Raw genomic sequence first — 14,256 nt, 5'->3', positions numbered from 1 at the left:
TGGCTCGCGGATTAAAAATAAATACATATAAAGACGTTTCAAACGTTAAATCGAGTCTCTCGCATTCTACAATGGCCAGATAAGGTATAGGCCTAGTGGTCAGAGGAAGGATGAACACATTTTGATAAGGTTAAGGTTGGGGCACAGTGCACTAAATAAAACAATGAATTTGATAGGAAAACACCCCACTGGATTCTGTGAGGGGTGCCAGGTAGAGGAGACCGTGGAACATGTTTTAATGAACTGTAGTGGTTATGGGATGGAGAGGGAAAGTATGAAAAATCAATTGAGAGAATTGGGTATGCAGGAATATACTTTGGAAAATATTTTAAGATTAATGAAGAGGAATTGTATAAAAGTATTGTTTGGCTTTTTGAGAGATACAGGGTTATATGATAGTATATAGAGTAGAAAGAAGGTGTGAATGAGTGAGTGTTTGGATATTTTTGTTTTGATTCATTAACTGGATCAGAAGAGGGCGGTAATGCACCAAGTTGTGGATGCCAACCGCCGTAAAACCCCAAGAAGAAGAAGAAGAAGAAGAGTACAATCATAACACAACCAATGGGTGTGTTCGAAACCACCTACTTGCTTCCTACTCTTACTAACTATGACGTCAAATTGAGTAAGCAGAACGTAGTAAGCGAGTTTTAGGTAAGCGAGTAGTATCCGAATGTCTTCTACTTCCGGAAAGATTTTGTGTAAGCATCGCTAGCTTACTAGACGTACTCAACTGCCCCAGAAAGCACTGCGTCTATTCAAAAGAACATTGGAAGCAATGGCGCTAAACGGGGAGCCGCAGCAGCAGAGCCCACAGCCATACCGATGTAATTGTTTAATAATTGTTTTTTAACATATCACCGCAAATCCTTAGGTTGAAGATGTACTGTGACGTTTAAATATTTATTTATAATATTTATTAACGGCGCCCGGCCGGTAGGTTATTGACACGTCATTTGATTCACGTCATCTGAGGTGGTTAAGTAAGAACGGTCTTCCGAACGTCGATTACTCAAAATGGATTACTCAATCATTATTTAAGGATTCGAGTAGTAAGCCAAGTATTTAGTAGGTAATAAGTAATTAGTAAGTCATTTCGAACACACCCATAGAGTACAATGGCCAACTTTATTGTTTTCCGTGGGAGCCGGCGACTTGGCGGCGTCTAGAACGTCACTCTAGGCCGCCATCTTACCACAGTAAAGCTTCTGGTGGAATCTATTGTAGCGGACGTAAGTCTGTGATCTTCACAAACGCTAATACTCTTATCGCTGAAATCTTGACGGATTTACAAACGGTTTGGTTTCTTACAAACGTTATTAACGTGGTTATAATTCTGGATGCTTAAACATGTTTAAATTGTAGCTTTTCTCTTTGAAAAATGACTTAATCGTGCAGCTTAGTTGTCTATCACGGGTAGGCTACTAGCTACCCAGTGATTTTACATCGATGGGAGAGGCAGAATTGCTATTTTCAATATAATTTAAGTTGAACATGATTACACTGAAGTTGCACATGATTTCGTTTGTTTGTTTGTCTTGCATTATGAATCCTACAGGAAATTGCTGACAATTGAAGATGCCAGACATTTGTGCCGCCTACGGATGCGTTAATCTGCGAACTCTCGAAACGAGAACCCGTGGGATCACCTTTCACCTGTAGGATATTACAATATTACGACTACGATAATAGTTAGTTACTTATTGGAAGTATATACAATACAGGTCCTGTTACACAGCAACAGCGGGGCTAGTATGACATAATAGTATTGCTAGATTGTTGTTGACACAAGGCTTTTTAGAATATGTTTGTTAACACAATCACTGAATGGAATTTTAGACACCTTTTTGTTTTTAGTGTGGTTGATCTTAAATACTGATTGAAAATGTTGACAATAATTAATATATCTGGGTGCATTTCTCACTTTTTTAAGGTTTCCCAAAGCCAGAGCGATGCGGATAAAGTGGGAAATTGCCCTAAGAAGGGACGGTTTTGCTGCCTCTGACACGACACTGCTCTGCAGCGACCACTTCAGGAGGGAGGACTTTGACAGGATGGGGTAGACTGTCCGGCTTAAAGATGGTGTTGTGCCAACACTTTTCAACTTTCCAGCTCATCTTCAAAGGGTATGTGTATCATTGACCCACAATAATTTAAGGTGTATAAGATTGATATATCAATATAAATATGTGATTAAATGTCACTCTTAAGTTTTTGTTTCTGCAAGTTATATAATGTGTTGTTTATTACAGCACATTTTAGACACTCAACTTCTTTACTTATGTTTATTTTAGTCGGTAGCAACAAGAAGCACAACCACAGCTAATAGAGCGGAAGACAACCCGGCAATGGACTTGAAGCCTGATGTTGTGAGTATTTGCATGTGGAATGTCACAAACTAATTAGAGCATCATATGCCTTGTTATATCAAATCCTTTATCTTGATGGTACCCAGGTCTATGATGGTGTTAGTAGTCTAATGCCGCTTTTCCACTGCATGGTACCAGCTCGACACGACTCGACTCAGCTCGCCTTTTTTGCGTTTCCACCGCGATCTAGTACCTCAAGTGGCTGCTTTTTCTAGTACCGCCTCGCTCTAGGTTCCAAGCGGCTGAGCCGATGCTAAAAGGTGACGTCGGCAGACGGCCGGCCACTGATTGGCCAGAGAGTGTGACGAAGTCACGAGAGCGACATGGCAACCATGCTGGTAACGATAGAACAGCCATAGTAGCGCCGCAGCCAACATATTCCACTTCTTCAACATGCCAGCTAATAATACGAACACGAATACCATCGCATCGATGTTCTCCATTGTTGTTATGTGGGTTCTGTCCATGTGTGGGTTACGTAGGTGTTGTTTGCGTCGCGTACAAAAATACGTCACGGCCCTTTCGCGCAGACGACCCCGCCCACGTCCCGGAGGTACTATTTGCGGTGGAAAAGCACCCGCGCTGCTACCGTGTCGAGTCGTGTCGAGTCGTGTCGTGTCGAGTCGAGCTACATGTGCGGTGGAAAAGCGGCATAAGAGCCCATTATTATTTGAGGGGGTACTCTGTGTAAAAAGTTTGAAAACCACTGGCTATCTCACTTTCTCTGTCACTCATGGAATGAATAAACATGTGTGAACATTGAAACTACACTCAGGGGTATGCAACCTTTATATTTTTGTCCAGAGCCACAAAACGCCTTATAAGTGGAGAGGCCTGTACAATTTCTTAAAAGTATGCTGTTAGGTTTTCTGTTGGAGAATTAGAGAAACTAAAAATTCATTCAGGCTCACAGAATTCAAAAGTGAAGATTGAATTGTTGAAAAAGTAAGTTATTAATTTCCATATTACTATTATTTATATATTTATATATTTTGCCAAAACAAAAGGGAGCTACTGGAGAGAGGAGATTGAGCCGCAAGCGGCCGGCCACTGACAACCACTTGCCCTACCTGCCTGCTTGCCCTACGGCTGTGAAGACCAAACTTGAAGAAGCCTCAGCGAGAGTGAGGAAAACTGCAGCGGGAGAAGATCAATGGCTTCAGGAGAGAAAACGGGGCCAAGAACAACAATCAGGCTGTTCTGGAGGAACTGAAGGAGAAAGATCTCATCAACAAAGAGCTGAAAGAGAAGCTTGAATTCTATTCAGGTCAAATAAAAATATCGCATTTAATATTTTGGTTATTTCATGTTATTTGTTGACTTCCTAGTTACCATTAAAAGGAGACATACTGAATGACTTTTTCTAATTGAATTTCAGATCTTCAGGTTCATCTCCTGTCGAGGCAGGGCGTAGAGTACACCAAGGCCCAGAGAGATTCTGCCCTTACGCTCCATCTGCATGGTCCAAAGGCATATCACTACCTGAGAGATACTCTGCACATTCACCTGCCACATCCCAGTTCATTGCAAAGGTATTCTTCATGTTGTCTAATTTTACACTGAATTACATTAAGCACTACAGACAATATTTTTTAGTGTGTCCACCATAGGGATGCTTGTGTTAATTATACAAGGTGGCTGAGCTCTCTTGATGCCAGACCTGGTCTCAATAAAATGATGTTGGACATGCTGGAAAGACGGCGTCGGGAAGATGAGGTCAAATACGGATGTGTCACTCTGATGCTGGATGCCATGTCCATCAAAAAACACGTCCAACATGATCCTCAGACACAATGTGTGGACATGGGGGATCGACTGAATGAGACTGACATAGCTTCCGAGGTTCTTGTGTTTATGGTGGTTGGGCTTCAAGGTTATTGGAAAGCTCCAAGTCCCTCACACCAGAATCACAGAAAGTGTTAGTAGAACATGCACTAGAAGAGCTGGCTCATCGTCAAATAAGGGTGGCGTGCATGACAATGGATGGTCATGCAACAAATATCTGTGTGTGCACCCAACTTGGGTACGATTTAAAAGCAGACCCCTGTAACAACGAGTTTTTGTTGTGATGGATGCTTGCCACATGCTGAAGCTGACACGCAATATGTTGCAGGTACATGCTCATTATTGCCTATTTTTTCTGACAGTTCTGCTTTTTATACATTTTGATTTTATTTACATAATTCTGCAGAATATGGTGCTTTACAGTTGACGTGAAAAAAAAATTCTGGTTCTGCAGGCATGCAGCCCAATTAGAAGCATAACTGGCCGTATCAATTGGAAGTACATAGTTCAGCTGAACAATGTCCAAAAGAAAAGTGGACTACCTGCTGCCAACCAAGTCACGGATAAGCATGTGAACTTTGCTAATCAGAAGATGAAGGTATGTTATCATGATGATTTATGTATAGAGGGCCGCAATAGTAATAGGCTCTAAGGCTTTGTGTTTTTTAATGTGCTCTTCATTTCTCCTTATAAACTCAATCAAGGTCTCCCTGGCTGCTCAGACTTTGAGTAACTCTGTGGCAGTGGCGCTCAGACTTTGAGTAACTCTGGCAGGGCCGCTCCCGCCTTGCAGGACGTGGGCTATGCAGAGTTCAAAGATTGTGAGGCTACTTCTGAATTAATTAAGGTAATGCAGCTAGGATTTGCATCATTGACCAAAAACATTTCCCAACATTCTAGGCCTACTGTTAACTTCTTGCCATCATTTGAGTGATTAATTGCTTTAACCCCTTTTATCCCCTTTTAACACCCAACCTCCCGTTGTAGTTGATATGTTGGTCAGCTATCCCAAAGCGGAACATTTTGGCATCAGGAACGATTCAATAATTATGACCCTCCTCAAATTCAACACTATGCAAGAACTTGGTTAAAACTGTTTATACCTACCTCATACTTTCCTCAAAAACACCCTTATTGTTACATAAAATCGGAGGATTTACAGGTTTAAAGCAATGCAGCAATATACATTTTAAAATCATAGCCACAGAGAAAATGGAGAGAAATCAAACTATGCCTCATACTTGGGTGTTTACTATCTGATACCTGTTGAAACTTAGTTATACTAAGTTATAGTGATGATTTAAGTGCTTTCAGTTAATTTAGATATTGGTTTATAGATATCAGACAAGCTGTTTGACATCTTGAACAGTCGTAATCCCAGAGCCAAAGGGTTCAAAGCCCCCCTTGGTTCCAGGAATTGGACAAGCACCAAGGAGTTCTTGATAAAAAGCCAGGGGGTACTTGCTCACTTTGAAGATGGAGGATGGCAAACCCCTTTACCGAACAAAGAGGTATTTTAAAATAGTGACAATTAGTGATGCACTTACACCATTTGTAGTCGCCAATACCCAGTACAAATTCTTAATTCTAATTAAATTATTGTGTGCTCAATTAGAAAATAAGGGTTTATTTTATTATTTGTTAGATGTATACAAGTAGTCAATTTACAAATCATTAAATTATCTAAGGTAGAACTCTACTGGTTTCAGTGCATCCCTCAACTCCATGATATAAGTTCAACAGATGCTCTGTTCTCTTGTTTATCTACAGTCTTCTGTGTCTTCTGCATCAAGTTCAGATGCTCTGTCCTCCTGTCTGCATCAAGTTCATACGATGCTCTGTCCTGTAAGATGTTCTGTCCTGTCTGCATCGAGTTCATGAGATGCTCTTTTCTGTTCATGTATTGCATGGTCTGCATGTTACGTTGTGAATTGATTCAAGAAGGTTTTGGTGTCCTAAAAGTACTTTTAAGGATCCTAAACCGTACACAGATTATACTTTTAAGGTCAGGGATGCAAACTAGTCAGCTTTAACCCCCCCCCCCCCCCCCAAATGTGGCAATGAAGTGAATTGTTTGAAATGTGGATTTGTGTCTGCCCTGAGAAGTGCTGCTCTGGGAGCATTCACTATTTTCACCCTATACTGTTAGTTTGTTTCCCTGCTTTCTCGTGTCCTGTTTTGGCAGAATCATCATTGTAATACAATTTGCTTTTGAGGTTCCTCTCTGTCCTGGGCTTCGTCATAAACATTGACACGTTGATGTCTATGGTTCCTGTGCTGCTTGAAGGACAGCGATATGTCCTGACCTACAGATTCAGCCAGGACCATTTGGAACTTCTCTTTAACTCCATCAGAGCATCCGATAGGTTTCAAAAATTATTTTTTACCAGCCGCAACACTATGTGACAAAGTTTCAGCAAATGCTTGAATTGTTTTCAGTTTTTCGGTCCATATGTTTTTGTTTTTTTTCCATTTTTGGTAAAACACGCATATTGAATATCTGTGTAATATACTTGTATATCTTGTGTTTTTTTAAGGTGGCTGGAATAACAACCCTAATGCCGGCCAGTTCAAATACATCTTCAGAAAGCTGATGGCCCAGTGTGGAGTTGTTCAACCATGCAGAGGCAATGTGACTGCACAGGATGAGACAGAGTCCCTATCAGCGGTCATCGACGCCTCTATAAGCCTGTCAGCTGGAGATATGTCCTCTCTAGCAGGAGGAGAAGATCTTCCATCCCTGTTTGCTGACATTCCTGCCCTAGTACACGACCACAGCTACCTTCCCGTCCGCTACAATGGTCTTGTGGACAACGCTCTTGTGTACATTTCAGGTATAGGCTGACTGAAAGTCGACCAGAGCTCCCACCTGCTGTGTCTAAGAAACAATGGAGGCCGGAGGATGTGTTTGTGCTCCGGGAGCACATCGGCGACACGCAGCATGGCATAGACAGCCACCACCATACGCTGCTAACACTAGTTGTGTCCTTGTTTTTTAAGCTAAGGCTACACCACATCGCTCAAATGACTACACTAAGCTTACAGAGCAACAACATGCGACAGAAGCTCAATAAAACAGTCCTTTTCCAAGGGCATTAGCCCAATGTTACGACCCTGGTGGGTCTCTCTGTGGGCCCGCCCATTTTTGCTGCCTCTCTCCAGTGTGTTACTGTATATTGTATATAGTTCTCTGCAAACCTATGGTGGCATCATGCCTTCAGTGTGGCTTGAACAGCCACAAAGGTTGCACATATTATATTCATATTTTATCATATTTGTCTAATTGCATACTTGACTAGATGGATTTGAGTGAAGTTACCAACACAATAGATTGCTGAGTTTTAGTAGCCCATATATTGATTTAACATAAATAACATGAATACCTTGTGCATGTGTGTATTTATTGCACCTATCTGTTCTGTTTAATGTTCACTCCATATGAAAACACATGGTTATAATCACATAAATGAGTAGTCCATGAAAGCACATGTATGTGCTGGTGTGTGGCACGCAAATCCAAGTTTGTATGTTTGTCAGTATGTGAAAGCGTGCAAATCGAAGACTTGAGCCTGGCCTTGCCAGACTTAAGCTGAGTTTTCAGCATCAAAGACCACGCAAAGCTTGTTGATGGGCCTTTTGTAGAGTGTTGGTTTTGGTCTTCACCCGGCCAAGGTCACGGTGCCCGGGCCGCGGGGTATGGAAAGCCAAGAAGGCCACAATCCGGACCTAGAATGGCGCGGTAAAAGTGCAAAACCGCACGGAATCCGTACGGTTTTGAATGACTAATAGCCGCGGCTATTAGTCATTCACTCCGGCTATTAGTCATTCACTCCGGCTATTAGTTATTCACTCCGGCTATTAGGTATGCAGAACGAGCCCCTCCCTCTTCTTTGCTTGACCACTAAGTTTGAAGGCTGTCTAAATAATCAGAGCTGCAGTGCCTCGATGTTTCGCTGTAACATAAAGCTGTGTTGTCTTTACTAGTTTCACTACAATGTAATGACCACCATTAGCTAGTGGAAAATACATTTGTGTCTGTACAGTGATATATTTGTATATGTTAGGCTATATATTGAGATGGCAGTGTGCGAAATACCCGACAATATTCGGGGATGTCCTCATCCCCAGATTGTTCTCGATATGCAGTAGCAGCTAGGCCATAACATTACATAACATGAACATGAACTGAATAAATGCCAGGTAGGCTATATAGCATCGGAGACGGGCACACAATCAGTGCATTTGCAAATGAGAGCCTGCAGTATGACCGATCTTGTGACATGTGGTCGAAAGAGTCGTGTGTGTGTGTGTGTGTGTGTGTGTGTGTGTGTGTGTGTGTGTGTGTGTGTGTGTGAGTGTGTGTGTGTGTGTGTGTGTGTAGAGCAAGTTGTTGAAGGAAGTGTTTCTATTTGACGTTACAATATTTCATGGATGCAAGCAAGCCAAGACAATCAATCTATATCTATAGCTACATGACAACACACACACACACACACACACACACTTTAAACACACTGGTAAAGCAATAGGAGCCTGCATTGGCTAAAGTTGTTGCGATGCGCGTTATTTTATAACAGGGAGGGGCAAAGTTGTGCGTTACAATGCAAACACGACAATAACTGGCACCGTTCTTGCGCACTCAGAAGAACATGAACTGAATAAATGCCAGGTATATAGCACATCGGAGACGGGCACACAATCAGTGCATTTGCAAATGAGAGTCTGCAGTATGACCGATCTTGTGACATTATTTAACCATCCCTCTACAGCTAATACGATCAGACAGATACATCATTGATCACATATAAGCCCATTACAAGCCCAACATCACCACGGCAGGTGCGCTCTCTCTCGCACATTCACACAATCACTCCAACTTCTCCAACTCCAAGGCAAGACTGTTTCACTAAGACCACAAACAACCACAACTAAACAGCCTACATATCCACAACAATGCACAAAAATCAGTTCATTGCGTCTATCTTCTGTTTGCCGCACATGGCTAATTTGCATACTTGCACATGACTGTCGGCTCCGCTTGTCAAAAAAATAGAACGTATTTGTGAATAAATGCTTTTCATTCTGAATACTGGACTTGGTGAGCTTAAATATGCTACATTTAAGTGACCTTTAGTGAGATGGCCTAAAACGGAATACAAATGAATTATTCTAGGACATAGGCTTTCAGGATCAATGTAATGCACAACTTTGCCCCTCCCTGTTATAAAATAACGCGCATCGCAACAACTTTAGCCAATGCAGGCTCCTATTGCTTTACCAGTGTGTTTAAAGTGTGTGTGTGTGTGTGTGTGTGTGTGTGTGTGTGTGTGTGTGTGTGTGTGTGTGTGTGTGTGTGTGTGTGTGTGTGTGTGTGTGTCATGTAGGCTATAGATATAGATTGATTGTCTTGGCTTGCTTGCATCCATGAAATATTGTAACGTCAAGTAGAAACACTTCCTTCAACACACACGACTCTCTCCGACCACATGTCACAAGATTGGTCATACTGCAGGCTCTCATTTGCAAATGCACTGATTGTGTGCCCGTCTCCGATATGCTATATACCTGGCATTTATTCAGTTCATGTTCATGTTATGTAATGTTATGGCCTAGCTGGCTACTGCATATCGAGAACCATCTGGGGATGAGGACATCCCCGAATATTGTCGGGTATTTCGCACACTGCCATCTCAATATATAGCCTAACATATACAAATATATCACTGTACTAGACACAAATGTATTTTCCGCTAGCTAATGGTGGTCATTACATTGTTGTGAAACTAGTAAAGACAACACAGCTTTATGTTACAGCGAAACATCGAGGCACTGCAGCTCTGATTGGTTAGACAGCCTTCAAACTTAGTGGTCAAGCAAAGAAGAGGGAGGGGCTCGTTCTGCATACCTAATAGCCGGAGTGAATAACTAATAGCCGGAGTGAATGACTAATAGCCGGAGTGAATGACTAATAGCCGCGGCTATTAGTCATTCAAAACCGTACGGAATCCGTACGGAAACCGTACGGAATTCTTGCCAAACCGTACGGAATCCGTACGGTTTCCGTACGGATTCCGTACGGATTCCGTGCGGTTTTGCACTTTTACCGCGCCATTCTAGGTCCGGATTGTGGCCTTCTTGGCTTTCCATAGTGGGGTGCCGCGGCCGGGGCACGACGGAAGACGTGGCAGCCGGGAGTCTCGGGAGTGCCCGCAACACGGTCACGGTGTATTAATGTTCAATCCAACCTTTTCTATCAACTCTTCTTTCTTGGCGAATAAATCTCGCGATCTCTCTCGCGATCTCTCCCCCGTGTCGCTCTGGAAGTTTAACTTGGTTTATTACAGTGATGGGCGGTGCTGTTATTTCTTCTTCATTTGCATGTCATAATATAATAATATTTATAAACATTTTTAAGTAGCCTAGTCTAGGTAGTCCTTCTGGCAAGAGAATAAACAACAACCTGTTTACCACCTCAATTGAATTAACCTATCCTATCCCCAGTCAGATCCGTGTGTCTGTGTATATATTGTGTCAACCCCGATCCAACTGGGGGGGTCGAACCACGCCTGCACCGGGGGCAGCGCCCTCTCCGTGGACAGGTAGTCCGAGGGAGGTATGTGCCGTTCAGCGCGGCGGCGCGGGAGCGCGCATCAAGCGCACCCGGGCAATCATGGACATTGGGATCACCTGGGGTAGGGAGACGGCAGAGGTCTCGGACCGAGCACGCACCAGACGAGGAGGACAGCCGAGTTGGAGAGACGCGGTAGGGGGAGATCGCACCAACACATACTAACGCTAATACGCTTCCCCCCCAGGACTGAAGGCTGGTTTATGCTCGGTTACGTAAGCGTAAGCGCAAGAGGCCCTTGCGCGCCCTTGCGCGACTTCTCACATCTTGCGTGCGTCGGGTGATTTTTCTAGACTTGCGTCATTTTTTACGTAAGCTTTTACGCGAGCCGCCCAGCCTGCAAGGCTGTGATTGGTTTGCTGGTCTGGTTACTACTTCCTGTCTGGAGTATCACCCGGCAGGCTCATACACAAAAGCATTAACCTGAAGTGAAGTTAACTTTGCTGCCAACACATTATGTCGTTTTAAAATGTAGAGAGATATGCACATTTATACAACCCCAATGATCAACAACTTCATCACCCCTGTTCCTCTGTCTGTTGCCATCATTCGCTGTGTATGGGGAGAACACGATCTGGCACATAAACAAACCAACGACTCCCACAGACAAAGACGTCATTCTCGAGGTCGTCTTCAACGAAAAACTTTCCTCCACATATTACTCCACCTACTGTTCTGGCGGTAAATTGCTTGGCAACACGCGCAACCTAAAAGGGAGCATGAATTGCTTTGAGTAAATTTTGCGCAACAACGTAACACCAACGCTGAAGCATGCAGCCGCCTTGAGTGGGAGAAGACGGGAGCGATAGAGACGCCGACCTCGCAGCCGGACCAGACCCGGCGACGGCCCCTTTTTACCTCATAAGAGGAAGAACTTATGTTGACTTCTGTTTTACCTTCGTTCCCACGTGAGGTACACGAATTAAAATCGCTGACCCGCAGCCCTTGTGTGAGCGTCTCCTTTGAAAAACTCAGCCCCCGACGATCGGGGTTGCCACTTGCCCCAATATGTGTAAGGTCTGCCTCACTTGTATTAATTTTACTCTGCAATAACTTGAATGGAACTTTAGATGTTTGGGGATAAGCAGCATAGCAGTCAGGTAGCTATTTAAAGCTATAATAAACCTTGTATTTCTTTATTTAGATAAAGCATTATGAAAAAGTCTGCATGCACAATAAAGTATACAAATGAATTTGGCGGCCAGCATTTTCATTTTCCCTCTGGGCTAAGCCCCGGATGTTTATGAAACCTAGAAATCCCCACCCAAATCTATTCTTGAGTAGAGGCAATACAAATGCGATATGCGTGGAAGGGAGACGGAGAAGGGAGCAAGGAGAGGGGAAAAGGATTAGAGGGGAGAAGAGAGAAGGAAGAGTAGTATAGTGACCAGAACTGTATGGAGTGTATCTATTGTTTGTGTGTGGGGGGTTATCTATATAGTTTGTATCTATATTAAGTTAATCGTTGGTGTGTGTCTTTTTGGTGTGTTTATCTTTATGGTGTGTCATCTATATGGTGTGTATCGATGGTATGTGTTTATCTATATGGTGTAAATATTTGTGTGCGTGTGTATATATATGGTTTGTATCCATCGCGTGTGTGTGTGCATATCGTATCTATGTTGTGTGTATCAATATTGTGTGTGAATCTATATGTGTGTAGGCCTATCTGTGGTGTGTGCGTGTATTGGTGTGTGTCTTCTATATGGTGTTTGTCTGTATGGTGTGGTAGTAGGCTATGACTCCAGTTTAACCAGTGAATGAGTTTCTCTGGTCTCTTTGATGAAAGCTTCCTTCTCACTCCTCAAAGGGCCGTTCAGGATGCGGCCAAGTTACAGTTGCAATGGAGACGGTGGCTGTTTCCCAATGTCAAGGAAGCATGCTCAACGGCCGCCCTTTTAAGGACGCCACGTCATCGAACGCCGACAAGCACTGTTCCAATGTTGAGGACACTCGAAATACGCCCTCTTTTCGGGTCCTTCGTTTTTGAGAATTCCGAGATTTTTCAAGGATGCATCGCTGCATCCTAGACGAGCCAAAACTACCCACAATCCTCTGCGTTCACTGGGCGGGTTCTTGAAAATGGCAGAGAAGTACACGTTCAAACGAAGTGAAGTTATATTAGTTTTCAGAAATATTTTGTGCCGTATTGCTTTTTATAGATTCATCATGTTAATGCAAATAATCAAGCCTAAAGGCCTGTGCCACTTTTCAAACGTTTTTGCAACTTAATGATACGTTGCTATATTTTGCATGGACGTAGCTGGTGTTAAACACCACTGTCACCAATGTCAATTTACTCGCTCACAAGATTACATTATTTATGTATACCTATTTATGTTTTACGTTTTTTTTAGGGTCAGCCCAGCAAACGGAGGCTTTTGTGCGCCTTAGGGTGGCGCACAAACATTTGTTTGCCGGTGGAAGGGATAGTGCCACTATCCAATGTTGTAAAATTAATGCACAACCGATCATTTGCAATGTTTGTAATTTTGAATGAACGTATATAATTGTATTTTATATGATATACTTATGTGTTCAAAGCACTGGTAGATTGTAGGCATATATGAATGAATGAATCAGATCATATATCCAAATAAATACACGTTTATCATCTCTTTCTTTGTCTTTTTCCCCCTGCATAATAGTAATCAACCGTACTGTAAATGTAATGCATGAATTAAGTTCTCAGACAATTTCACTTAGTTTTATAAAAATTGAATGGATTTTCCTTTTAATAAAGACAATTCGATCAACCACAACAAAGTTTTTGTGACTTCCCCAAAGAGGCTCCATGCGAAGGAGAAATGACCGCATTCATAACAGACAAAAGTCAAATAAATATCGATCAGCTTGATTGCTGCCATGTTTTATTCATAAGCGCACATGTGTTTACAAGCGGACACGCAGTATTAAAAAGCGGAAGCGGAAGCGCTTCCACACTACCAAGTCGTTCCCAAAGTCAGACGTTACAAACGCTAGGAAGCACTCGAGCTAGCACTCTAGTCTCATCTCCATAGGACGCGACTAGCAAGGACGCGTCCTAGCAAGGCTGCAGCCTTCACTTTGGGAAACAGCCGGTATCTCGCAGAGCGCTCAGAGAGCAGATGTTCTCGTGTGGCAACATCGCCCTCTGCTGTCCACATCCGCTCACTACACACACAGGGACGCAAGATCACACGTGACTTCCTTTTCACCAACTTGACATCAAACAGTAGTTACACACACACACACACACACACACACACACACACACACACACACACACACACACACACACACACACACACACACTCTCGCGCACACAGTAAGATGAATTGAATGAATACTTTTTTCGTTTTGAAGTATGAATCTAAATCAGTCAAATCAGACTCATCCCTTTAATAGAGCTGAAATAGCCTCTCACTGTTACCAAGGCGACCAGAGGGCGCCGAAATTAGCTCCCCTGCCAAGTGTTTTTCTTAATTAGTTAAT

At 42.9% G+C, this 14,256-nt stretch overlaps 2 long non-coding RNA genes across 4 annotated transcripts; both read left to right on the top strand.

Moving 5' to 3' along the window:
* Positions 1-257: 257 nt before the first annotated feature.
* On the top strand, positions 258-2,120 carry LOC130391040 (uncharacterized). The gene is made up of 3 exons (XR_008896847.1): positions 258-827; positions 1,559-1,658; positions 1,934-2,120. It is a non-coding gene; the product is annotated as an uncharacterized LOC130391040 (long non-coding RNA).
* Positions 2,121-4,291: 2,171 nt separating this feature from the next.
* On the top strand, positions 4,292-7,792 carry LOC130391039 (uncharacterized). 3 transcript variants are annotated; one of them, XR_008896846.1, is made up of 5 exons: positions 4,292-4,482; positions 4,609-4,752; positions 4,859-5,001; positions 5,492-5,665; positions 6,692-7,792. It is a non-coding gene; the product is annotated as an uncharacterized LOC130391039 (long non-coding RNA). The 3 variants fall into 3 exon arrangements; XR_008896845.1 differs by having other exon boundaries at positions 5,492-6,520; XR_008896844.1 differs by having other exon boundaries at positions 5,492-7,792.
* Positions 7,793-14,256: the final 6,464 nt, after the last annotated feature.

The sequence above is a fragment of the Gadus chalcogrammus genome, chromosome 10 (genome assembly GCF_026213295.1).
Source record: "Gadus chalcogrammus isolate NIFS_2021 chromosome 10, NIFS_Gcha_1.0, whole genome shotgun sequence".
NCBI lineage: Eukaryota > Metazoa > Chordata > Actinopteri > Gadiformes > Gadidae > Gadus > Gadus chalcogrammus.
This window is presented reverse-complemented; position numbering and strand designations above follow the sequence as displayed.